The 27,251-nt window shown below is 38.8% G+C and overlaps 1 long non-coding RNA gene and 1 pseudogene across 3 annotated transcripts in view; one reads left to right on the forward strand and one right to left on the reverse strand.

Annotated features, from left to right (window-relative positions):
* Positions 1–27,251, reverse strand: part of LOC108637000 — a 168,005-nt gene that overhangs the window by 115,296 nt on the left and 25,458 nt on the right. The window lies entirely within an intron of this gene.
* LOC108636999 lies at positions 8,757–9,606 on the forward strand (annotated as a pseudogene). The gene has a single exon (XR_001918704.1). The product of XR_001918704.1 is annotated as a 14-3-3 protein zeta pseudogene (transcript).

The following is a 27,251-nucleotide window of genomic DNA, read 5'->3' on the forward strand; positions in this document are numbered from 1 at the left end:
AGGGGAAATGACTACATAAGCTTCTAAGACAGAGTGCAGTGACATATTTGACTTACCACGTGAAACCCTCCTATGATCTAAAGAGGCAACCTCAGCTGAGATCAGTGACTCAGTGTGCCAGTATCTTCAGCACCAGCCCTCCAGATACACTTTCTGCCCTCCCCAACCTTCTCTGTCCCCTGAGAGTTTGACTTACACTCTTTGCATCATTCCAGCTCCTTTCCCCCCCTGCCTTTTGATTGGATTAACATATGAGGAGATGCTTGCAAGAGATGGGTTGGAGACATGAGGATGGGAGGATGGGAGAAGGAAGCAGAGTGAGGTCAGAGGCCCTCCTTGTGTGACCAAGGGTTGGCAGCAGCCTCTTTCCTCAGGAGAAGTCCAGAACCCACACCATACTAGGTGCATCCCTCTCTCAGACTGCTGGTAGCTTTTTCTTCCTCTACCCCTACAAGCCTATCGCTGGTAAAGATTCCTAGCTGTTGCTAAGATTCCCTGGGGATATTTCACCATCCTCTTTTGGTTTCCCTTAAACCTGCCTACATCCTCATAAATAGCTTCTTTGTTAAACTCCCCTAATAAGCTCCTTTGAATGTGCCTTTGTTTCCTGTTGGGACTTTGACTGACATCCTCAGCATATCAAGGATGGTGCTCGTCTGCACAGGGCATGCAGCAAAGTATACAAGCCAATAGCAAACAAGAGGTTAAGTGTTACAACCACCTTCCTCCTCTTTCCCAGTTTCAGCTATCAGCCAAGGAATGTATACAATGAAGGGAGAGTTTGGTAATAAACAAGGGCTGTAGGGAATCTTTCTGAGATTTTGTCCCAGGATCCTAATTTCCTGGCCTTAATGACTTCTGAATGAAATGTCCAGAGAAGTTTTTCTAAATACAGTTAAAAGGGTCTTGAATAAATCATCATTTTGCTGATCCTGAAAAAGCTTGCTGACCCTCTCTTTTTCTAACAAAGCAGCACATCTGGGTTTCTATTACTGTCTTAAAACTGAGCGGGACAGTTGGACAAACTGGAATAAAAAATGGAAACTTTCAGGGTCTGGGAGGCGTTAGAGATCCATACAGGAGGTCACCATGGCCAGAGGATGACTGTTCTAAGAAATGATACACGAGTCTAGGAAATGGGGCTGAAACAAAACATTTGGCTAAAGGAGAAAGGACAGGAAGACAATGTAGACTCCCGAGGACTAGAGAGCACGTGTCTATCCGGGCAGGCACAGAGCAGGCAGTTAGCAAGGATGTTCACTAGAGGCAGTTAGTGGGGTCAAGGAAGTCAGCACTGATATCATGTCCCCGTAGGGCACCCAGCCCAAGGAAAACAAGAGGAAAAGAGCTAACGCTTATTCTAGTAGAGCCAACAAAGAGGTTCCACTCTGAGATGGCATGAGGCTCCTCACTGGCCCCATGTTAAAGCCCACATTAGATGCCCATTTCTGAACAAGGAAGGCCCACAGGTGCGGGGTTAGAAACCCACCGCCAGAGCCAGAGGGATAGAAAGAAAGCAAACACTGCAGCTAAATTGATTCGCCATAAATAAAGTTGGTGTTGAAATGTATTCGTCTACCTAACGGGACAAAAGGGCATAGAACAAAAGATTTCTTTCCGGAGAGTCTCTACAAATATAAACAGTATTCTTATCTTACATTCAGTATGTGTTTAAGTAAAATTCCAAAACACCCAATATTTCTCCAAATATGATATATCAAAGAACAAAGGGAAGGAATGAATTCCTGCCAGAGATCTGATTGGGTATTTTCTATGTAACTTACAGGTAAGGTTCTGAGTTGATATTTTCCTCCTCATGTCAGTAAAACTCTTCTTTACCCCCACCCCCCAAATAGACAATCAAATATAGTCAGGGTGGTAGTCAGCAGGCAGCTGAAGCTGAAGAAGCAAGCAGTTGAAGAAAATACATGTAAAACACGTGTGTGGCACATAATTAACAAGCAGAAATATGTACTAACTAAAGATAGAAGACAAAATAGTCTCCTAAGTGAGACATGAATTTTAGTCATGTTGGGAAGGAAGAGCAAGAGCGAGACACTTGAAGGATGTGTCTTCACTTCTTAAAATGAAAGGAAATTTGGGAATTTGATCTTTCTCAAGAGTCTGACCTTAACCATCACAACTACATTAATGTACGGAGTTGGAAACTAACATGTGCGTGTGTGCCAAGGCTCTTCAGTCATGTTAGACTCTGTGCGACCCCATAGACTGTAGCCCCCCAGGCTCCTCTGTCCATGAGATGCTCCAGGCAAGAATACTGGAGTGGGTTGTCATGCCCTTCTCTAGGGGATCTTCCTGAACCTGGGTCTCCCACATTGCAGCCAGATTCTTTACCATCCAAGCCACTAGGGAAGCCCAAAACCTAACATGCCACCTATTATGTACTGGCTTTGTGTTAACAGAAAAACAGTACTTCTGTTGACCAGAAAACAATTTGTTTCTCAATTGTTACATGAAACATTCTCTTTCCTGGAATTCTGAATTCCAACATATATACGTTATGTTAAATATACTTTATATATAGCATATGTAAACATAAATATCTATATATCTACACACATTTATAATTATAAAATGAATCTATCTTTATATACCTACACTCATTTTATTCAGTCATTCAGAAAAGTAATTGGCTAGCATGTTCAAAGCCCTATGTTTGATGCTGGGAATGCACAGATGAATAAGATATTTTTTCTATTACAACTGATTTGGAGAAGCTAATTGATTCAATATATCAAATTAAAATCTAATGTGCTAATGTGATATGCTATCAGAGAATAATATAATTAATAATTAGGTACCCACTGTCCATGTAGTGCTATATACATACATTTATTAACGCTCATAACACATTACTCAAGATGTGCTCTTATAGTTACTCCCCCAACCTCTCAAAAAGCTGGACTACAATACCTATCACAGTGTGCAACAAGTGTTTGCTGTTTTAATAAGAATTAAATAGATAACACTATCAAAGTTCACTGAAAAATATAAAATGTGACACAAACAAGGGAACTGTCATTGTCTATTCAATGAAGTTGAAAACAGAAACCCATTTAAAATAAACCCACTAAACATCAAAGAGGGCCAACTCTTTAAAATAACAGCACTAAGAAGAAGGTAAGTAGTACCTTAACATGTCCAGGCAATATGAATCAAAATGGACCAATGTCTAAGACCTGATGATCAGATTTTAAATGATCACTCCCTTTTCAATCCAACCTCACATTCAGGAAAACTCTGAAATATTCACTATCCTAATAATTATGTTATGATTTAAAATATTAAAGAAATCACTACATTCAAGCTTGCTTAATATTTCCACAGTGGAGATAAATGATACTACAGGTTTTACTGAAATTTTCCATTTGTTGAACACAGTGGGAAAGTTAGTGGCAGCTGAGCTCTGCTGATGAGAAACCAATTTGGGTTAGACTGATATGAGAATTAAACTACTGTAGTGTATCAGGATGTGGCAAAGTGCTTTTAAATCTTAGCTTTAGTGATTTATTGAAAAGAAAGAAGCGAGTTATTGGAAAGGAAGAAGTAAAGAACAGAGTACTGAGTGGAGTTAATGATGATGGAAGAAATGATCATGAAGCCAGCCAGTTCCTTCCTTCAGTTTTTGCACCTGTGCTTTATTACATTAAAACAAAGGGCCTCCCTGATGGTTCAGCGGTAAAGAACCCACCTGCCAATGCAGGAGACTCAGGTTCAATCCCTGGTCCGAGAAGATTCCACATGCTGTGGAACAACTGGGCCCAACCACCACAACTATTGAAACTGTGCTCTAGAGCCCAGGACCTGCACCTATTGGGCCCATGTGCTCTAGAGCCTATGCTCTGCAACAAGAGAAGACACTGCAGTGAGAAACCCATATACCAAAACTGAAGAGTAGTCCCTGCTCACTGCAACTACAGAAAAATAACTGATGCTTTTGGACTGTGGTGTTGGAGAAGACGCTTGAGAGTCCCTTGGACTGCAAGGAGATCCAACCAGTCCATCCTAAAGGAGATCAGTCCTGGGTGTTCATTGGAAGGACTGATGCTGAAGATGAAACTCCAATACTTTGGCCATTTGATGTGAAGAACTGACTCACTGGAAAAGAACCCGGTGCTGGGAAAGATTGAAGGTGGGAAGAGAAGGGGATGACAGAATGACATGGTTTGATGGCATCACTGACTCAATGGATATGAGTTTGAGCAAGCTCTGGGAGTTGGTGATGGCCAGGGGAGCCTGGTGTGCTTCAGTCCATGGGGTCTCAAAGAGTCAGACGTGACTGAGTGACTGAACTGATTAAAGAGCAAAAAGACAAAAATCTGAGCACTTAAAAAAAGGAAGGATATTATTTTCTCCCATTGTGAAGGTTGTCTTTTCACCTTGCTTATAGTTTCCTTTGTTGTGCAAAAGATTTTAAATTTAATCAAGTCCCACCTGTTTACTTTTGTTTTTATTTCTGTTACTCTAGGAGGTGGGTCATAGAGGATCTTGCTTTGATTTTATGTCATCAAGTGTTTTGCCTATGTTTTCTTCTAAGACTTTTATAGTTTCTGGTCTTACATTTAGGTCTTTAATCCATTTTGAGTTTATCTTTGTGTATGGTGTCTTGAGAGTCCCTTGGACTGCAAGGAGATCCAACCAGTCCATTCTGAAGGAGATCAGCCCTGGGATTTCTTTCGAGGGAATGATGCTGAAGCTGAAACTCCAGTACTTTGGCCACCTCATGCGAAGAGTTGACTCACTGGAAAAGACCCTGATGCTGGGAGGGATTGGGGGCAGGAGAAGGGGACGACAGAGGATGAGATGGCTGGATGGCATCACTGACTCTATGGACATGAGTCTGAGTGAACTCCGGGAGTTGGTGATGGACAGGGAGGCCTGGCGTGCTGTGATTCACGGGGTCGCAAAGAGTCGGACACGACTAAGCAACTGAACTGAACTGAACTGATGATGTTAGAAAGTGTTCTAATTTCATTCTTTTACATGTAGCTATCCAGTTTTCCCAGCACCATTTACTGAAGAGGTTGTCTTTGCCCCACAGTATATTCTTGTCTCCTTGGTCAAAAATAAGGTACCCACAGGTGCATGGGTTTATTTCTGGGCCTTCTATCTTGTTCCATTGGTCTATACTTCTGTTTCTGTGCCAGTACCATACAGTCTTGTTGACTGTAACTTTGTAGTATAATCTGAAATTAGGAAGGTTGATTCCTCCAGCTCCATTCTTTCTCAAGACTGCTTTGGCTTTTTAGGGTCTTTTGCACTGTTGGTGGGAATGTAAATTGAAACAGCCACTATGGAAGATGCTATGAAGATTCCTTACAAAACTAGGAATAAAACCACCATATGACCCAGCAATCCCACTTCTAGGCATATACCCTGTGGAATCCAAAATTGAAAGAGACACATGTATCCCATTGTTCACTGCAGCACTATTTACAATAGCTAGAACATGGAAGCAACCTAGATGTCCATCAACAGATGAATGGATAAAGAAGTTGTGGGTACAATAGAATATTACTCAGCCATAAAAAGGAACACATTTGAGTCAGTCCTAACGAGGTGGATGAACCTAGAACCTATTATACACAGTGAAGTAAGTCAGAAAGAGAAAGATAAATATATTCTAATGCATATAAAATGCATATATATGCATCATAGTCAACAAAAGAGTCGAAAATGCAGTACTTGGATGCAATCTCAAAAACGACAGAATGATCTCTGTTCGTTTCCAAGGCAAACCATTCAACATCACGGTAATCCAAGTCTATGCCCCACCAGTAATGCTGAAGAAGCTGAAGTTGAACCGTTCTATGAAGACCTACAAGACCTGCTAGAACTAAGCCCCCAAAGATGTCCTTTTCAATATAGGGGACTGGAATGCCAAAGTAGGAAGTCAAGAAACACTTGGAGTAACAGGTAAATTTGGCCTTGGAGTACAGAATGAAGCAGGGCAAAGGCTAATGGAGTTCTGCCCAGAGAATGCACTGGTCACAGGAAACACCCTCTTCCAACAACACAGGAGAACACTCTACACATGGACATCACTAGACGGTCAACACTGAAATCAGATTGATTATATCCTTTGCAGCCAAAGATGGAGAAGCTCTATACAGTCAACAAAAACAAGACCAGGAGCTGACTGTGGCTCAGATCATGAACTCCTTATTGCCAAATTCAGACTTAAAGAAAGTGGGGAAAACCACTAGACCATTCAGGTATAACCTAAATCAAATCCCTTATGACTATACGGTGGAAGTGAGAAATAGATTTAAGGGACTAGATCTGATAGACAGAGTGCCTGATGAACTGTGGACAGAGGTTCTTGACATTGTACAGGAGACAGGGATTAAGACCATCCTCAAGAAAAAAAAATGCAAAAAAGCAAAATGGTTGTCTGAGGAGGCCTTAAAAATAGCTGTGAAAAGAAGAGAAGCAAAATGCAAAGAAGAAAAGGAAAGATATACCCATTTGAATGCAGAGTTCCAAACAATAGCAAGGAGAGATAAGAAAGCCTTCCTCAGTAATCAATGCAAAGAAATAGAGGAAAACAATAGAATGGGAAAGACTAGAGATCTCTTCAAGAAAATGAGAGATACCAAGGGAACATCCCTTGGCAAAGATGAGCTCAATGAAGGACAGAAATGGTATGGACCCAACAGAAGCAAAAGATATTAAGAAGAGATGGCATGAATACACAGAAGAAATATACAAAAAAGATCTTCACGACCCAGATAATCAAGAAGGTGTGATCACTCCCACTCACCTAGAGCCGGACATCCTGGAATGTGAAGTCAAGTGGGCCTTAGAAAGCATCACTACGAACAAAGCTAGCGGAGGCAATGGAATTCCAGTTAAGCTATTTCGTATTCTAAAAGATCATGCTGTGAAAGTGCTGCACTCAATATGCCAGCAAATTTGGAAAACTCAGCAGTGGCCACAGAACTGGAAAAGCTCAGTTTTCATTCCATTCCCAAAGAAAGGCAATGCCAAAGAATGCTCAAACTACCGCACAATTGCACTCATCTCACAAGTTAGTAAAGTAATGCTCAAAATTCTCCAAGCCAAGCTTCAGTAATACGTGAACTGTGAACTTCCAGATGTTCAAGCTGGTTTTAGAAAAGGCAGAGGACCCAGAGATCAAATTGCCAACATACGCTGGATCATCAAAAAAGCAAGAGAGTCCAGAAAAACATCTATTTCTGCTTTATTGACTATGCCAAAGCCTTTGACTGTGTGGATCACAATAAACTGTGGAAAATTCTGAAAGAGATGGGAATACCAGACCACCTGACCTGCCTCTTGAGAAACCTGTATACAGGTCAGGAAGCAATAGTTGGAACTGGACATGGAACAACAGACTGGTTCCAAAGGAGTATGTCAAGGCTGTATATTGTCACCCTGCTTGTTTAACTTATATGCAGAGTACATGAGGAGAAATGCTGGGCTGGAGGAAGCACAAGCTGGAATCAAGATTGCTGGGAGAAATATCAATAACCTCAGATATGCAGATGACACCACCCTTATGGCAGAAAGTGAAGAACTAAAGAGCCTCGTGATGAAAGTGAAAGAAGAGAGTGAAAAAGTTGGCTTAAAGCTCAACATTCAGATAACTAAGATCATGGCATCCAGTCCAATCACTTCATGGCAAATAGATGGGGAAACAGTGGCTGACTTTACTTGGGGGGGCTCCAAAATCAGTGCAGATGGTGACTGCAGCCATGAAATTAAAAGATGCTTGCTCCTTGGAAGGAAAGTTATGACCAACCTAGACAGTAATTAAAAAGCAGAGACATTACTTTTCCAACAAAGGTCCGTCTAGTCAAGGCTATGGTTTTTCCAGTGGTCATATATGGATGTGAGTTGGACTACAAAGAAAGCTTAGTGCAGAAGAATTGATGCTTTGGAACTGTGGTGTTGGAAAAGACTCTTGAGAGTCCCTTGGACTGCAAGGAGATCCAACCAGTCCATCCTAAAGGAGACCAGTCCTGGGTGTTCATTGGAGGGACTGATGTTGAAGCTGAAACTCCAACACTTTGGTCACCTGATACAGAGAGCTGACTCATTTGAAAAGACTCTGATGCTGGGAAAGATTGAGGGCAGGAGGAGAAGGGGAAGACAGAGCATGAGATGGTTGGATGGCATCGCCGACACAATGGACATGGGTTTGGGTGGATTCTGGGAGTTGGTGATGGACAGGGAGGCCTGGCGTACTGCAGTTCATGGGGTCGCAAAGAGCTGGACACGACTGAGTGACTGAACTGAATGCATAGATATGGAATCTAGAAAAATGATACTGAAGAATTTATTTACAGCGCAACAATGATGAAACAGACATAGAGAATAGACTTATGGACATGGAGAGAGGGGAGGAGAGGGTGAGATATATGGAAAGAGTAACATAGAAATTTACACTACCATGTGTAAAATAGATAGCCATTGGGAATTTGCTGTGTGGCTTAGGAAATTCAAACAGGGTCTCTGTGTCAACCTAGAGGGGTAGGATGGGGAGGTAGATGGGAGGGAGGTTCGAAAGGGAGGGGATATATGTATACCTATGGCTGATTCATGTTGAGGTTTGACAGAAAACAACAAAGTTCTGTAAATCAATTATCCTTCAATAAAAAATAAATAAATTTTTAAAAAGGAAGGATAAAAGTAAGAAAACTGGCTAGGAAACAGAATTGGTTCCTTCATGTAAGGTATTTTTGCCTCTCAAAATGGTGAAACAGCAGAGACTGCTGAGCCCCATCCGTCCGTCGCCACCTACTTCGGACACAGAACATCCAGTCATGGATAAAAACGAGCTGGTACAGAAGGCCAAACTGGCCGAGCAGGCTGAGCGATATGATGACATGGCAGGCTGCATGAAGTCTGTAACTGAGCAAGGAGCTGAATTATCCAATGAGGAGAGGAATCTTCTCTCAGTTGCTTATAAAAATGTTGTAGGAGCCCGTAGGTCATATTGGAGGGTCGTCTCCAGTATTGAGCAAAAGACGGAAGGTGCTGAGAAAAAACAGCAGATGGCTCGAGAATACAGAGAGAAAATAGGGACCGAGCTAAGAGACATCTGCAATGATGTACTGTCTCTTTTGGAAAAGTTCTTGATCCCCAACGCTTCACAAGCAGAAAGCAAAGTCTTCTATTTGAAAATGAAAGGAGACTACTACCGCTACTTGGCTGAAGTTGCGGCTGGTGATGACTAGAAAGGGATTGTGGATCAGTCACAGCAAGCATACCAAGAAGCTTTTGAAATGAGCAAAAAGGAAATGCAACCAACACATCCTATCAGACTGGGTCTAGCCCTTAACTTCTCTGTGTTCTACTATGAGATTCTGAACTCCCCTGAGAAAGCCTGCTCTCTTGCAAAGACAGCATTTGATGAAGCCATTGCTGAACTTGATACATTAAGTGAAGAGTCATACAAAGACAGCACGCTAATAATGCAGTTACTGAGAGATAACTTGACATTGTGGACATCGGATACCCAAGGAGATGAAGCTGAAGCAGGAGAAGGAGGGGAAAAGTAACCTGCCTTCCACCTTTTGTCTGCCTCATTCTAAAATTTACACAGTAGACCATTTGTCATCCATGCTGTCCCACAAATAGTTTTTTGTTTACGATTTATGACAGGTTTATGTTACTTCTGTTTGAATTTCTATATTTCCCATGTGGTTTTTATGTTTAATATTAGGGGAGTAGGGCCAGTTAACATTTAGGGAGTTATCTGTTTTCATCTTGAGGTGGCCAATATGGGGATGTTTATACAAGTTATAAATGTTTGGCATAGTACTTTTGGTACATTGTGGCTTCACGAGGGCCAGTGTTAAAACTGCTTCCATGTCTAAGCAAAGAAAATTGCCTGCATATTGGTATGTCCTGGTGGGGAATAAAAGGGATAATTGATTCCAATCACAGGTGTAGTTGTGGGTACTTTTTAGGTTTGGAGCATTTACAAAGCTGTAGTAGAAATGGATATCCCATGGATATTGCATGTTAAACCATGTGTTATCTGTGGAATACTCAGACTCAGTGTGCACACCGCTGACTGCAGCTACAGAAGTGCTCCTTTAGCTGTGACCCAATTTACTCTGGATAAGGGCAGAAACGGTTCACATTCCATTATTTGTAAAGTTACCTGCTGTTTGCTTTCATTATTTTTGCTACACTCATTTTATTTGTATTTAAATGTTTTAGGCAACCTAAGAACAAATGCACAAGTAAAGATGCAGTAAAAATGAATTGCTTGATATTCATTACTTCACGTGTATCAAGCACAGAAGTAAAACAAACACCCATGTATTTAACTTTTTTTAGTTTTTTTTTTTTTTTTTTTTTTGGATACTTGCCTAACATGCATGTGCTATAAAAAATAGTTAACAGGGAAACAACTTGAGATGATGGCTAGCTTTGTTTAATGTCTTATGAGATTTTCATGAACAATCCAAGCATAATTGTTAAGAACACGTGTATTAAGCTCATGTAAGTGGAATAAAAGTTTTATGAATGGACTTTTCAAAAAAAAAAAAAAAGGTGAAACAAAGTACCTTGGTAAAGGTTCAATATTTTCTTTTTCTAATGCGTTCATCATCCTGCTTCTTGTTCTAGAATGTTTTTAAACACTAACCACTATTATCCCCTCCTTCCTACTCTTTCCTTTAATATTTTACCATTTTCTTTAGGTGAGAATTTCAAGATCCATATAGTCTAAATATTGGAGCAACTGGATTAAGACTACTTTTTCCAGAACAAGAATACCAATTCTATGTGGTAAGACAAATCATCAAAAATTGACAGTGGCCCAAGCTTTTGGAGTCCAAGCCATCCAAAGATTTCAGAGATGGTCAGCTTGTAGACATCATCCCTAAAGTTGGGATAAATATATCTGTAGGTTACAGAGCCATTGTTAGAATGAAATGAGTTAACGTTTATAAAGTTTCTAGCATGGGCTAGGTAATAGCAAGAGCTCAGTAGTTGGATTTTGAATTTAATTCAGTTTAAAAAAGGAATTGTGCTTGAACTGTTTCAATAACTGAAGCATCAAAAATGTTGTTTAATCAAGGGAAATGCTTATTTTTAATAGATTCTTATTCTTTAACACCTTTGAGATGTAAAACTCACAAAATAAAACTACTCCAGGTGGCTCAGTGGTAAAGAATCTGCCTGCCAATGCAGGAGACTCAGGAGACATGAGTTTGATCTCTGAGTCAAGAAGATCCCCTTGAGTAGGAAAGGGCAACCCACTCCTGTATTCTTGCCTGGGAAGAGGATTATGCCAGGCTACCATCCGCCATACGGGGTCTCAAAGAGTCGAGCACAACTGAGCACGCACGCACACACAACAAGGTGCTCAAAGAAGGAGTGATGGGAACTTTCCCCTAATGAAAACCTGGCCAAAGACTTCCTCCATTTTCAAAGAATGATCTGCCCTCATGCTCATGTTCTGACATCACGACCTTATAATCTTTCCTGTCAAGAAATGATCTCCAACCTTACATTCATCTAAACAGCACAGGCATGATCACAGTTTTCTCCTCTGCAGAAAACCTCTGCAGTTTTTCTCAAGTGGAGAGATAGTGTACGTAGATGCTAACACATCTGGCTGTCTTGCTAGAGGAGTTCTTTAAAAAACAAATTCATGATGGCAATTTCCTCAAACAAAAGGGTAAAAAATGTGCCAAGTAATTTAATTTTAAAAGTGACTCTAAGACAGGAAATCGGGAGCTGGTTTGTGGGAATCTTGGAGAAGCCTGAGGATTATGGTGGAGGCACAGATCCTGTACCACCCTAAACTTGGTGGAGTTGACCCCTGCCAGAAAAAGCTTGTAAGCCCTTTGTAGAACAATATCTTCCTTTCGGGCCTCTGACTGTCAGTCCTCTGCTCTGGTTAATGCCATCAAGGGAATCCTTGCCTGACAGAATGTAATTTAGGATCTATTAAATATGATTACTTGGCCTTGAAAATGATGGATATTGGACAGAATTATAGAATCACTTTACAAAAGAAAGGTCTCTTTTACATCCTTTCTTGTGGAGCCTAAAATGAAGCCTAGGGAAGTCCCTCAGAGGGGCTGTGGCATTTGTAGGTTAGGTTTATGAAAAAGGGAATTGATATTCATATTAAAAACTGTAAAGATTGAGCAAGGTGAAGATAGTGAGCATGCAGACAGCTGTGACGTGTGTCTGAAGGGTGAGTGGCACGTTGCCCAACTGATTTACTTGCTTTAATTATATTAGTAATGTGAAAGTCGACATGATTTGAAACAAGCTCTCTGGGTTTTTCATTCAAGTACTAGCCCCAAGTGACTACTTTTTATGGTCCTCCCAATTTCCAATTACTCAAATGTTCATAGCTGAAATACTTAAGAGTTCATTGCTGGGTTTGCTTTGGAGGTGGCCTGTGCTTGAGTTTTTATTTAATTACATTTTGTTCTTGGTTATAAAAGTAATATATGGTCACTGAAAAATTTATGGAACATAAAAAACTGCAAAAAACAAATTAAAGGCACTAATAATTCAGCCACCCAGAGATTATCATTAATATTTTGCTGTATACGTACCAGACTTTCTTTAATATATATGTATATATCTGTATTTTTATTACTTGACACAATGTCATATATACTATCTAACAACATTATAACATGATCATACTCCCATATTTTAAGTATTATTCTCTTACGAGGTATTTGGTGGTTATAAACTGTTCATTATATATATCAGTTCAGCTCAGTCGCTCAATCGTGTCTGACTCTTCGCAACCCCATGAATTGCAGCACGCCAGGCCTCCCTGTCCATCACCAATTTACAGAGTTCACTCAAACTCACGTCCATTGAGTCAGTGATGCCATCCAGCCATCTCATCCTCTGTCGTCCCCTTTTCCTCCTGCCCCCAATCCCTCCCAGCATCAGAGTCTTTTCCAATGAGTCAGCTCTTCACATGAGGTGGCTAAAGTACTGGAGTTTCAGCTTTAGCATCATTCCTTCCAAAGAACACCCAGGGCTGATCTCCTTTAGAATGGACTGGTTGGATCTCCTTGCAGTCCAAGGGACTCTCAGGAGTCTTTTCCAACACCGCAGTTCAAAAGCATCAATTCTTCGGCGCTCAGCTTTCTTCACAGTCCAACTCTCACATCCATACATGACTATTGGAAAAACCGTAGCCTTGACCAGACGGACCTTTGTTGGCAAAGTAATGTCTCTGCTTTTCAATACGCTATCTAGGTTGGTCGTAACTTTCCTTCCAAGGAGTAAGCATCTTTTAATTTCATGGCTGCAGTCACCATCCGCAGTGATTTTGGAGTCCAAGAAAATAAAGTCTGCCACTGTTTCCACTGTTTCCCCATCTATTTCCCATGAAGTGATGGGACCAGATGCCATGATCTTCGTTTTCTGAATGCTGAGCTTTAAGCTTTTTACTTGTGTTGTAGAGAAGCACATTTGGATAAAAAAACAGGCTCCCCATATTCATGATATTTTCCTGATGTTAAAGAAGTCATAACCATAACAAACATGTATATGGCACTTTACAGCTTATAAGTGCTTTACAGCTTATAAATACACGTAATTTCATTGCCATAACAGTCTTGTGAAATACTTGACTATTCTCATTTTGTATATGAGAACTCTGAGACTAATATAAAATAACTGTCCAAGATTATATGATTGGCAAAGAGTAGAAGCAAGACATCATTCCAGGGCCCCAGTTCCTTGCCCAATGAAACATAGTGTAGCAGTGAAGCTCTTGAGCAGGCAAAACCACCAAGTATTTTCATTTGACAAGTCAAACATTTCATATATAAACTGAAAAGGGCATTTAAATTGCACTCAAAGAAAGGATTTAGTTCAGGAAACAACTTATTTTTCAAATAGCTTTGGATAGTTTAATAAAATATTGATTTTACTAATATCAATAATAACACTTCACTGCTTGAATCTTTATTTTGTGCTTTTTGCACTTTCAAATATCGATTTAATTTTTTAAATTGTCCCACTATAGTGTATTTATCATCCTAAAGGGGGAAACACGCAAGGTGACCAGTTATCAGAGTGGCCAGAAAAGGTTGCAGAGTTGAAAGCTGTGGAATTTACAATTTAGCTCTCTTCATTGCCTCTTATCCTATTAAAATACAAAAAGAAAAGTTATACATTTCCAAATTAAATATTAGCATAAAGATAGACTTTTCAAATGTAGATTTTTCCCTTGTTCTTCAAGATTTCTTAGTATACTTTTGGATGCACGATCTGATCAAAGATTAAAAATTGTTACTGGCTCTTATTTCTATTCAGTATCTTTATTTGTAATAGATGATTTCTCCAACTTTTCAATATCCCCTAAGAGTTTTGTGTTTGGATGATTTCCAAATAATTTAATCTGTCAAGCAGATTTTTTGGTAAACAGAAATCTGGTCTGTGAGATTTATTTTGTCTGTCAGCCCATTTATCTTTGGATTTTTCCAAACATAAATTTATTCCATTTATCTTTGGAAGTATAAGCATGGTAGATATCATGAATATTTCTTGTTCTCATATATGACTAACCACACGCATTCAATACCCTTTACTGTCAACCTGCTATGTGCCCAGTACTGCAAAAATAAAGACAGAGTCCCATGGAACTCACACCATATTAATAAACAGAGAAACTAACACACAGAAAAATTATTAAAATGTAATAAAATAAAATAAGAACTATAGAACATACTAGAACAATGTACACATACTCTGGATGTTATAAAAGTATGATTTTTGCCTCTGTGAATAAGCTTCACAGAAGAAGAATCTTCTGAATCAGAACTAAAAGGTTTTACGAAAAGGTTTTCATAAGGAAAGGGATGGGAAGGTTTATACACATATATTACTTTGTCCCTTGCCTTATGAATAGATATTTTTCCTCAATGAATAGTCTGGAGCCATCTGGTATCAGTCAATCTGACTATAACATTAAAAACATCTTTAGATTTCATAGCCAATTCATCATTCTTTTGTACAGTCTTCATTCTCTTTAAATTCACTATACTGTCTATCATTTTCTACTGTGCCTACGATTGAGCGGACTGAAAAGAATTTATTGTTGATCAATACATGTTAAGCTTAACCATTAACTTCTTGATTCATTTACAACTGCATTTGTAGTGTCAGGATGCCCAGCTCCAAGGGATGCCATTCACGTGAACACTATCTATGGGCTGGGCAGTCTTCTGCACATCTCTCTGATCTAAAGCATTTATCTCCATCTTCCTTGTACACAGTACTATTCTAACTACTGCATTTTCCTTTCCAGATGAACTATACATACAGCAAAATTTTAAGAAAACAAAAATTGCAGCCAATTATTTATACCAGCTACTTCTCTAGCTAGTTTGGTTAAACCAGATAATTTGGTCAAAATTTTTTAAAACAATAGTAATGACTTTCTAAAATATTGTATCATCATTTGGCCTAATGTCTTATTGGCATTGATGGAACATGTATCACCGGACAATGTAATCTCCATTGCGCAGTGGATATTGATAGTTTCTACTCAATTGATATATACCAGATTTACTCAGAAATCATACCAGCTTTGAGATTCCTGATCAACTCTGCTGAGTATTCTCAACCATTAACTGAATTTTGAAAAGGAATCTCATATATCTCTAACTTCTTTATTGATGGCCGATCAGGTCATAAATGGTCTATTGTCTAGAATTCTGAATGGCATCTAACTTACTTGTTCTTTGCTAACAAACATTTCAGGTTATTTTAACTATAGCTGTTTTTTATTACATATTTGAAATAAATGGATAACAGAATAATACTCAGATGCTTCCTCTGAACAAACTTGCTTCATTTTCTAAAGTTTTATTTTAAATTCCATGGACAGAAGAACCTGGCAGGCTACACAGTCCATGGAGCCCCAGTAAGTTGGATACAACTGAGTGACTGAACACATAGACTCTTCCATGCCTCTCAGTTCACTTCAGTCACCCAGTCGTGTCTGACTCTTTGCAACCCCATGGACTGCAGCACATCAGGCATCCCTGTCCGTCGCCAACTCCCGGAGCTTACTCAAACTCATGTCCATCAAGCTGATGATGCCGTCCAACCAGCTCATCCTCTGTCATCCCCTTCTCCTCCTGCCCTCAATCTTTCCCAGCATCAGGGTCTTTTTCAATGAATCAGTTCTTCGCCTCAAATGGGCAAAGTATTGGAGTTTCATTTTCAGCATCAGTCCTGCCAAAGAATATTCAGGACTGATTCCTTTAGGACTCACTGGTTTGATTTCCTTGCTGTCCAAGGGACTTTCCAGAGTCTTCTCCAACATCACGGTTCAAAAGAACCAATTCTTTGGTGCTCAGCCTTCTTTATAGTCCAACTCTTGCATTCATACATGACTACTGGAAAAACCATAGCTTTGACTAGATGGACCTTTGTTGGCAAAATAATGTGTCTGCTTTTTAATATGCTTTCTAGGCTGGTCATAGCTTTTATTCCAAGGAGCAAGTGTTTTTTTAATTTCATGGCTGCAGTCACCATCTGCAGTGATTCTGGAGCCCAAGAAAATAAAGTCTGTCACTGGTTCCATTGTTTCCCCATCTATTTGCCACGAAGTGATGGGACCAGATGCTATGATCTTGGCTTTTTGAATGTTGGGTTTTATTTCATCAAGAGGCTCTTTAGTGCCTCTTCACTTTCTCCCATAAGGGTGGTGTTATCTGCATCTGAGGTTATTGTTATTCCTCCCAGCAATCTCCACACCTCTCAGTAAATGCCAAACTCACCTCAGTAGCCTTTTCTTTTCAGATGTTTCTCTAATGGTAAATGGACTTACACTAAGTCTGTTACCTAATAATAACAAAAGCTAATTAACTCTTTTTGAGCAATCAATATATACTGTCCCAAACACATAAGCATATTATCTCATTTAATCATTATTGTGACAATCAAAAATGATGGAATGATCTCTGTTCGTTTCCAAGGCAAACCATTCACTATCACGGATATCCAAGTTTATGCCTCGACCAGTAACATTGAAGAAGCTGAAGTTGCAAAGTTCTATGAAGACCTACAAGACCTTTTAGAAATAACACCAAAAAAAGATGTCCTTTTCATTATAGGGGACTGGAATGCCAAAGCAGGAAGTCAAGAAACACCCAGAGTAACAGGCAAATTTGGCCTTGGACTACAGAATAAGTACAGTAGGGCAAAGGCTAAGAAAATGCACTGGTCATAGCAAATATCCTCTTCCAACAATACTAGAGAAGACTCTACACATGGACGTCACCAGATGGTCAACACCGAAATCAGATGGATTATATTCTTTGCAGCCAAAGATGGAGAAGCTCTACACAGTCAGCAAAAATAAGACCGGGAGCTGACTGTGGCTCAGATTATGAAATCCTTATTGCCAAATTCAAACTTAAATTGAAGAAAGTGGGGAAAACCACTAGACCATTCAGGTATGACCTAAATCAAATCCCTTATAATTATACAGTGGAAGTGAGAAATAGATTTAAGGGACTAGATCTGATAGACAGAGGGCCTGATGAACTACGGATGGAGGTTTGTGACATTGTACAGGAGACAGGAATCAAGACCATCCTCAAGAAAAATTCAAAAAAGCAAAATGGCTGTCTGAGGAGGCCTTACAAATAGCTGTGAAAAGAAGAGAAGCAAAATGCAAACGAGAAAAGGAAAGATTTACCCATTTGAATGCAGAGTTCCAAACAAAAGCAAAGAGAGATAAGAAAGGCTTCCTCAGCAATCAATGCAAAGAAATAGCAGAAAACAACAGAATGGGAAAGACTAGAGATCTCTTCAAGAAAATGAGAGATACCAAAGGAACATTTCATGCAAAGATAGGCTCAATAAAGGACAGAAATGGTGTGGACCCAACAGAAGCAGAAGATATTAAGAAGAGGTGGCAAGAATACACAGGAAAAAATGTACAAAAATGATATTCACGACCCAGATAATCACGATAGTGTGATCACTCACCTAGAGCCAGACATCCTGGAATGTAAAGTCAAGTGGGCCTTAGGAAGCATCACTACGAACAAAGCTAGTGGAGGCATGGGAATTCCAGTTGGGCTATTTCAAATCCTAAAAGATGATGCTGTGAAAGTGCTGCACTCGATATGCCAGCAAATTTGGAAAACTCAGCAGTGGCCATAGGACTGGAAAAGGTCAGTTTTCATTCCAATCCCATAGAAAAGCAATGCCAAAGAATGAGTGGCTTAAAGCTCAACATTCAGAAAACTAAGATCATGGCATCCAGTCCCATCATTTCATGGCAAATAGATGGGGAAACAGTGGAAACAGAGACTGACTTTATTTTGGGGGGCTCCAAAATCACTGCAGATGGTGATTGCAGCCATGAAATTAAAAGACGCTTACTTCTTGGAAGGAAAGTTACGACCAACCTAGATACCATATTAAAAAGCAGAGACACTACTTTGTCAACAAAGGTCCATCCAGTCAAGGCTACAGTTTTTCCAATAGTCATGTATTGATGTGAGAGTTGTACTATAAAGAAAGCTGAGCATCGAAGAATTGATGTTTTTGAACTGTGTATTGGAGAAGACTCCTGAGAGCCCCTTGGACTGCAAGGAGACCTAACCAGTCCATCCTAAAGGAGATCAGTCCTGGGTGTTCATTGGTAGGACTGATGTTGAAGCTGAAGTTCCAATACTTTGGCCACCTGATGCGAAGAGCTGACTCATTTGAAAAGACCCTGATGCTGGGAAAGATTGAGGGCAGGAGGAGAAGGGGATGAGAGAGGATGAGATGGTTGGATGGCATCGCCAACTCAATGGACACAAGTTTGGGTAAACTCTGGGAGTTGGTGATGGACAGGGAGGCCTGGAGTGCTGCGGGTTCATGGGGTTGCAAAGAGTCGGACATGACTGAGCGACTTAACTGAATTGAAATGAATCATCATTGCAATTCTATGAGGCAAGTACTGTCAATAGTTCATTTTACAAATGAGTAAATTTACACTGAGGCACAAAGAGGCCAAGTGACAGCTTGAGGTTGCACAACCAATAAGTAGTAAAGAGTGTATTAAAAGTCAGATTTTTTGAGAGATGACTGATACTCTGCAAGGAAAAAACATGCTAGTCTTATAAAACAAAGAGAAAATTAAAGTTTTCCTTCTTCCATATGAGGATCATATTGGAATTTTTCCTAAAAGATTATTTTAGAAAGAAGGAGATGCACCATAAAATTATTCATGCTAAATTTTGGAGAAAAAAATTCCCCCAGGCAGTGACCTTTATTACTAAGAGTGGATTTGGAAGCCAATTTTTATAGCTCTGTTAAAAACTGCTAAACCCAGGCAGTTATATAATAGAAATGCTGACATGACCTTAATTCTAGAGGTACAAAGGGTATAATTGAATTTAAGAACAATGTATCTCCTCCATTAAGTCATTAAATAGATAGTAATAATCTGACACATTTCGTAAGTACTACATGAAAGTGGTTAATAATGGTATGCAAATAAAATGAGCTTGCGCTATTAGCTACTGTATTTTGCTTGTGTTTGCCAAATATTGTATTAAATTACAATATAGTCATTTAGAAAATATTATGGCAATATATTTTAAATGTTCCAGAACCTGATGCCAACATAGAGAAAAGAAATGTTAGATTATTCAGGAGATTGCCAAGTGCCTATGTGCAATTTAGATAAGTTATATTTACTACTCACAGAATTAAACTGAAGCAGAACTACATTCTTTTGACCCAAACTTCCAGAGTTGCCCCGGTGGTGTAGTGCACCTGGTTCAAGAGCATATATAAGGATGCCAACTAAATGCCAAAACGAGAACATTCCTCCACACAGATGCATATTTGGCTTTTTTGAGAAAAAAAATCTAGATGTTTGGTATCATGCAACTAAATGCATAAATCCAAGTGAAATCATACGTTAAACGCACATTCAGGGAATATAATCAATGCAGACAGTCACTTGGGCTCTTTCTAGCATAAGCAAAATTAAGCCGAAACCCCATTCTTCTTTCATAAAAGCAGAGCTAGAGACCTGGATTTTCAGTTTATATTGGTAAAAATCTTCATTTAATCTGACTGTTTCTAGGACCAATAATGAAGTGTACTAATCATTTCAGCGCAACAGAGAATCTAGGAGTGCAAAACATAATTATTTTAAATACATAGGACTTCCCTGGTGGCTCAGATGGTAAAGCATCTGCCTACGATGTGGGAGACCCGGGTTCAATTCTTGGGTTGGGAAGATCTCCTGGAGAATGAAATGGCAGCCCACTCCAGTATTCTTGCCTGGAAAATCCCATGGACAGAGGAACCTGGTAGGCTACAGTCCATGGGGTCGCAAAGAGTCAGACACGACTGAGCGACTTCACTTCACACTTCTGTGTTTTATTTCCTTACCAAAATGCTAATATGGCAAATAACAGTTAATAAATAGGACTATATCTAATAGATTTTCCAGGTAAACAGTTGGTCACAATAACTGCAAATGTTTTCAAATGTCTTATTTTAGGTTTCTATAGGGCAGCAAGCCACAAAAACACATATGGATATATGTGTTAATGTAGGAGATATATGGGCTTCCCTGGTGGCTTAGACAGTAAAGAATCTACCTGCAATGCGGGAGACCTGGGTTCGATCCCTGGGTTGGGAAGATCCCCTGGAGGAGGGCATGGCAATCCACTCCAGTATTCTTACCTGGAGAGTCCCCATGGACAGAGGGGCCTGGCAGGCTACAGTATGGGCTCACAAACAGTTGGACATGACTGAGCGACTAAGCACACACACAAGAAATATACAATACAGTATGTGAAAATTGAAAATGTCAGAAATCACTGCCATAGTAAAACAGATATTTTTTTAAAAAATCAAGGATTTAAATTGTGTATATTGCATATAACTGACTCACTATGATAGATGATCACAAAAATGGCTCCAAGTTTCTCCACTTCTTACAATGTATCTATATAGCTCCTCCCATTACAATGTGACATTTATTTGTCCCACACTCTTACTCCTTGAATTAGGCTGTCTTGCAAATTGCTTTGGCCTCTACAATGTGGTGGCAATGATTAAGTGCCATATTTAGCTGATCTTAAGTGGTATTATGCATGCCCCTTGACTTGCTCTCTTCCTTTGCCATGAGAACAATTCTGGCCTGGCCTGCTAAATAACAAGAGGCCATGGGAAAGAGAGCCAAACTGTCCCAGCTGGGGCCATACTAGACCAGCCAGCCTCCTGCTGACACACCAGCTGATCACAGACACACAAGCAAGCCCAAGAACAGCTGAACCTGGCACAGAAAAGCAGCTCCCACTCAGCTGATTTGTAGTCTGATGAGAAACAATACAGTAAATGGTTGTTTTAAGCCAATACGTTTTGAGGTGGTTTCTTATGCAGCAATAGATAACTTCATACAATTATCATCAGACAATATTTTTATAGCAAAACAATACAAATACCATGGTCATCTCCAAATATTAATGATCCTTGAATTTATATACATGTAATACTTTTAATGCACTGTCACAGACTTGGGTCATGCTACAAGTAAGACAAATACAATAATTCTCATAAGACTATTGACCCAGAAAAATCATATGGCCAGGTATTAAGGAAAGGAGTGAGGGCAACATAGACAAAAGAGTAGAATCGAGTCCTTTTCTCTATAAGTCCACATCAATTTCCAATAATCTTTATGATCTACACTGGCTTCATCGTGATTTTTGACTTAAGGATTAAAAATATCAGCAGTCTGGTACCCCAGCTAATATGGTAAGCTCTATCTTCACCATTAGGAGAACTAGGATATCACTGACTCCAACAAACCCACTAAAACGAAAAATGAGAAGATGCAAAAATACTTACAAATAATTTAACATTAACTGTTGCTGTTTTTGTCTTAGGCTTCTGTGTGCCTACCCTTCATTCAGAATATCTTAGGCATCTGTGGTGCTTACCCTTCATTCAGAAGAAAAAGGAGCAAGAGGAAAATTCACCTCTCTTACTTTGGTGTCAACCTTTAGACTACTTAATAAACCAGTTAAATTAAAGATTCAGAATGTACCAATCTTTACACTGAGATAACCACTGAGCAATCAATGATAATTAAAAAAATCAATTAGTCTTCTGTAGTAATTAAATTTGTCCACTTAGATATAATTGATATTGTTCACAACTAATTACCCAAGTAAAGGCTCTGAGGGACTTTTAGAGACTAAAGGATTGAGCCAAAGATTCTTCCTAATTTGAAATTGGACTGAATGCCATGTTTTCTCAAAAACTGATTAAGTCTTCCCTAGAAACACATTATTGAACAAACTCAAATACAGTCAGGAAATCAGTATTTCATTAGGAGCAGTTTAGCATGCTCTCTAGTACTCCCTGTGTGACCATGGGCTAATCACTTAACCCCTGTGGTTTAGGGTCCTCATTTTCAAAACCCAGATAACAACAGTACCTACCTCATGGAGTTGTTGTAACCATTAAATTATGAGTAGTAAAATGTTTAGAAAGTAAACATAGTAACATAGTAAGCACTGTGTTGGTATCATTTTTAATACTGTCATGTGGAACTTTTTTTTTTTTTTAGGAAGAATGGTAAGAAAGCCGCCAAGCATAAGTTTATTCCATCATTTTATTCTCGCATGCACCTAGTTCCTATAGACATTTTACATTCAAGGGTTACTACTGCCCTTTCCCACATTACAAGATACGTTGTTTCCCATATTAAAAGATAAGTTGTTCTTTTGGGGATAAAAGATAGCTAAAATAGGGTAATAGGAAGTTCACATTTGCTGTGTGGCATATCTGATTACAAGTTATTAAGCCAACCTTCCTTTCCCTCTTCTAAGCAATTCATTTCTTAGCACCAGAGGGGAGGAATAATAATAAAACATGGATGATCTTATCACTGATGCTTAGCATTTGTATATTCACTTAAAAAGGTGGCAGAGCAATTTACTGCAGCCCTCAGGCAGCCTAAATGACATGTTAGCAAGTTATATAGATATGCTATTACCTATTTATTCTGATATTCAATGCAAAAATGTCAGGAGATCCCTACTTAAGTACATTAAATTACTGACTCCTAGGGCAGGAGAGTACAGTAGAAGCCATTAGCTATTGAACCCAGCCTCCAGATAAGAATCTATGGCCCATATAGATGCAAACCTTTCCAAGTTCTAGAGAAAGCTATTAAACTCTCTTCTATATTCTGATCCTCATGCTTCCAGGAAATTCTTTTTAAGGTACTCTGGCTTCAGCTTAAGTACATGTACATTTGTCCTGTCATCTGATGGAATGAAAACAGCTGGTGAGTCTTCTGACCCATTGGCATTTTCTTGAATTCTCTCCTTCATCCCAGACCTGTATTTCTAGTACCAGCAAGACAGCTTTATCTGAATGCCATCCATTTATCCTATAACCTGTCTTCTCACCTGAGATTACATTTAAAATTCCCTGTGCACTCTGATTCTGAAAATGCAGGAATCATGACTTGAGCTGTCCAGATATGCTTTCTCCAAACTTTTGCAATAGCTATCAGTCAAATAAGGGTTAAGGAAAAAGAATACCCGCAAGGTTAGACCCTTCTCTATTGTTAGTGCCAACAGTGGGTTAAACTCTCTGGCCAAGGATCAGAACTTGAGCCAGAAGTCCAGCAACAACAGATCTTAACAGCACAGTTCATGGCACCTTGGAGCCCGTAAGTAAATGTAGAATTGAAAGCAAGTAGATGTGAGTGAGATACAATAAAAAGCTCTTGGGCTTCTAAACATATTTCTTAATTAAGAAATTCTGGCATTAAACAGTTGGAAACAACCTGACGTTTCATGTAAGGAAAAACCAGAATTTGATTTTTTATATTAAGGAAGCTTTATAAAGCATCAGTTTCAGATGGCAGACTGAGCACATCTATCTACCTCCATTTCTTTCCGCTGTCATTAAAATTCCTATTTATTAATACACATTGGACTAGAAAACAAAGGATCCAGCATCAGAGCACAAAGTTCCAAGAAATGTTAGAGGAAAAAAGTAGGACCAATAGAGAAAACAGAATAGGGAACTCTATAGGCCAAACCACCAAAAGGTAAGAAAAATCCTCTCCTAGGAAGCCCTGAAGCAGGCCTGATTTGGGAATCAAGATTAAGCCTTGAGACACCAATCAAGGCTATTAATTTACAAACTTCATTCAGAACAAACAAGGCAGGGTGGATTTATCCGTTTCCTATTTCCCCACTTTCAGCTAAACGTAAGACATAAAGCTAGAATCTGGTTTTTTGTTGTTTTTTTTTCAAAAAGAAAAACCCAAACTTTTAAGAGCTCATTAACGCTTTCAAAAAGTAGAAAGATAATTCAGACAAAAAAAAATATTTTGAAAAATTCTAATTAGAAGATAGTAATGTAAGTCTAGGTTTTCCCAGGTGGTGATAGTGGTAAAGAACCCACCTATCAGTGCAGGAGATGTAACAGACGTGGGTTTGATCCCTGGGTCAGGAAGATCCTCTGGAGGAGGGCATGGCAACCCACTCCAGTATTCTTGCCTGGAGAATCCCATGGACAGAGAAGCCTGGTAGGCTGCAGTCCATAGGATGACAAAGAGTCAGACACAACTGAAGTGACTTAGCACACACATGCACAATGCAAGTCTATACATGTGACAGAATTGCATATAGCTACACACATATATGCAACCATATATCTAGTGAAATTTGAGTAAGCTCTATGGATTGTACTGATGTCAGCTTTTTGGTTTTGATATTGAAGGAGATCAGAACTCGCCACCTCAAAATATGCCAATTTGGCATATTGATTATTTTGATCTGAAGGCACTTGAGAAAGATGCAGGAAGGGCACTCTGACTTGCCCCTTTCTGCCTAAAATCAAGTTTAAACTTTCCCATGAGAGAGGTGCCCTCCCTGTACAAGGAAGAGAAGAACACCCTATCAATGGAGATGAGGAACTGACCTGCACAAACAAACCTACCAAGATAACTCTTTATCTCCCACTGGTCTCCCCATATATTTCTAGTCACTTTCCCCCAATCTATCAACCCCAGAAGCTTAATCCCCTTTTCTTTTGCTAGTTTTTCATAAGTTGATCATTATTTGTTAAAATGATATATAAGTGCTCAGTTACATCACTTTCTTTGAGTTTTCATTTCTTTTTATTGAGTTTATTAAACAAGAACTGCCTGCTATGAAAAAAAGGAGTAATAAGAATAATAACAGAGTGCTAGAAAATCAGAAATGTGATTTTTTGAAACTTAAAAATTCAAGTTTTAAAAATAACTAACATGAAATAAAAATGAATTGAACATTAAGAAAAAGACACTATGAAGAAAAAACTGGACAGTACTAAAAATCAGACAAATAATAAGGACGGTAAATGTAATGAAATTTTCTATTATGCAAAATAGAAAAACAAAGACACAGAAGCTATGAAACAAAACGGAGAGCCAGTTGACATATGGGGAGAGGATCCAGGAATTTCAACATCTTTAGGCCCAGAGACAGGATTGAGGGAGCAGAGTGCAGGCAGAGAAGGAAAAAAAAAGAGGAGAAAACTTTTCTGAGTTCAAGAAAAATATGAGTCTTGGGATAAAGATACCTACTGAAATAACCGGATAAACATATGAGGAAAAAATAAAATGGATCCACTTCTCACTCAAAGGCAAAATCCAAACAGATCAGATTTAAATGTAAAAAGTAAAACTATACAAGTACTAGATGAAACTAGAAATTCCTCTACAACTAGGAATGAGGGAAATTTTTCTTAACTATGACCCCAAATTTAGAAACATTAAAAGAAAAGATTAAGAAACTTGATTACATGCAAATTTTAAATAATGTGTTGCTTGTATTTTTGCAAGGCAGGAGTGTTGTTTTTTGTTATGGCCAAAAAAATACATCACAAACAAAGTAAGGTCAAATGATGTATTAAGAAAAAAATCTCCAACTTATATCACAGACAAATGGTAAAAATTCTATAACTTATATTACACAGAGCTAAAGTTTATAGTGTATAAAGAGTTTCTAAAATTATTTTTTGAGAAGATACACACCAATGATCATATTTTTTAAAAAAAGCATTAGAGACAGGAACATAAATCTTACAGGAAATAAAATGCAAACCACTTTTAAACATATAAAGGGATGGTCAAAAGCACTTACTATAAAACAAATGCTAATTAAAACCTCAGTGAGATACCATTTCTCACCTTTGCTTTTGGCAAAAATCCAGATGAAAATCCAAATGTGTGACATGTCTTGGAAAGGTAGCCATATATACTGTTAGCTGGAAAACAAAATGGTACTACCCTCTTCAGGGGGAAATCTGACAATAACTAGCAAAAATACATATATACACTTACCCTTTAACCCAGTAATCTCATTTCTGTGAATTTATCCCAAATATATACTCTCCAATATACAAAAAAACTGATGTATGCACAAGGCTATTCGTTGCACCATTATTTGTAATAGCAAAAGATTGCAAACAAGCCAAATGTCCACCAATGGACGGATTACATAAAGCAAATATCCATACAACAGAGTACTAGGCAGCTGCAAAAAGGAGTGAAGACTGTCTCTACGTACTGTTATAGAAAGATCTCCAGACTACAATATTAGGTGAAAGAAAGCAAAGCAAAAAAAAAAATTATTTAATAAAGAAAGTGAAAGTGAAGTGGGCTCAGTCGTGTCCAACTCTGTGTGACCCCATGGACTGCAGCCCGCCAAGCTCACCCATCCATGGGATTTTCCAGGCAAGAGTACTGGAGTGGGTTGCCAGAGGGAGGATACAAATATATTTTGTATTTGCTTAATTAAAAATAAAAAAAGGAAGTATAAACTATGAAGAAATGTTTATTTATCAGGGGAAGAGCATGGGTAGAAGCTAAATTTCTCCAAATACACATTGTTTAACAGATTTGATTTTGGAATCATGGGAAAGTTTTCTGTAGTAATAAAAAAAAGTCATATCAAAAATATTAAAGGTATTTCTATCACTTAAAAGCAAAATGATACAAATGAACCCAACTGTATATCAAATCTGTGACTTAACAATGCAGAGAAAATATATTTCAAATGACTTTAAAACATAGTCATTTGACTATGTATCCCTGGTGAGATCAGACCTAGTGATGAAGGGAAAAAAAGTCCTCAACTTTTCTCAGCAATCACATTATTAGTATTATAATTCAGGAACCATACAGAGAGAAGGACAAAGTGAGTAAGTAATCA

Source organism: Capra hircus, chromosome 10 (assembly GCF_001704415.2).
Source record: "Capra hircus breed San Clemente chromosome 10, ASM170441v1, whole genome shotgun sequence".
Classification (NCBI taxonomy): domain Eukaryota; kingdom Metazoa; phylum Chordata; class Mammalia; order Artiodactyla; family Bovidae; genus Capra; species Capra hircus.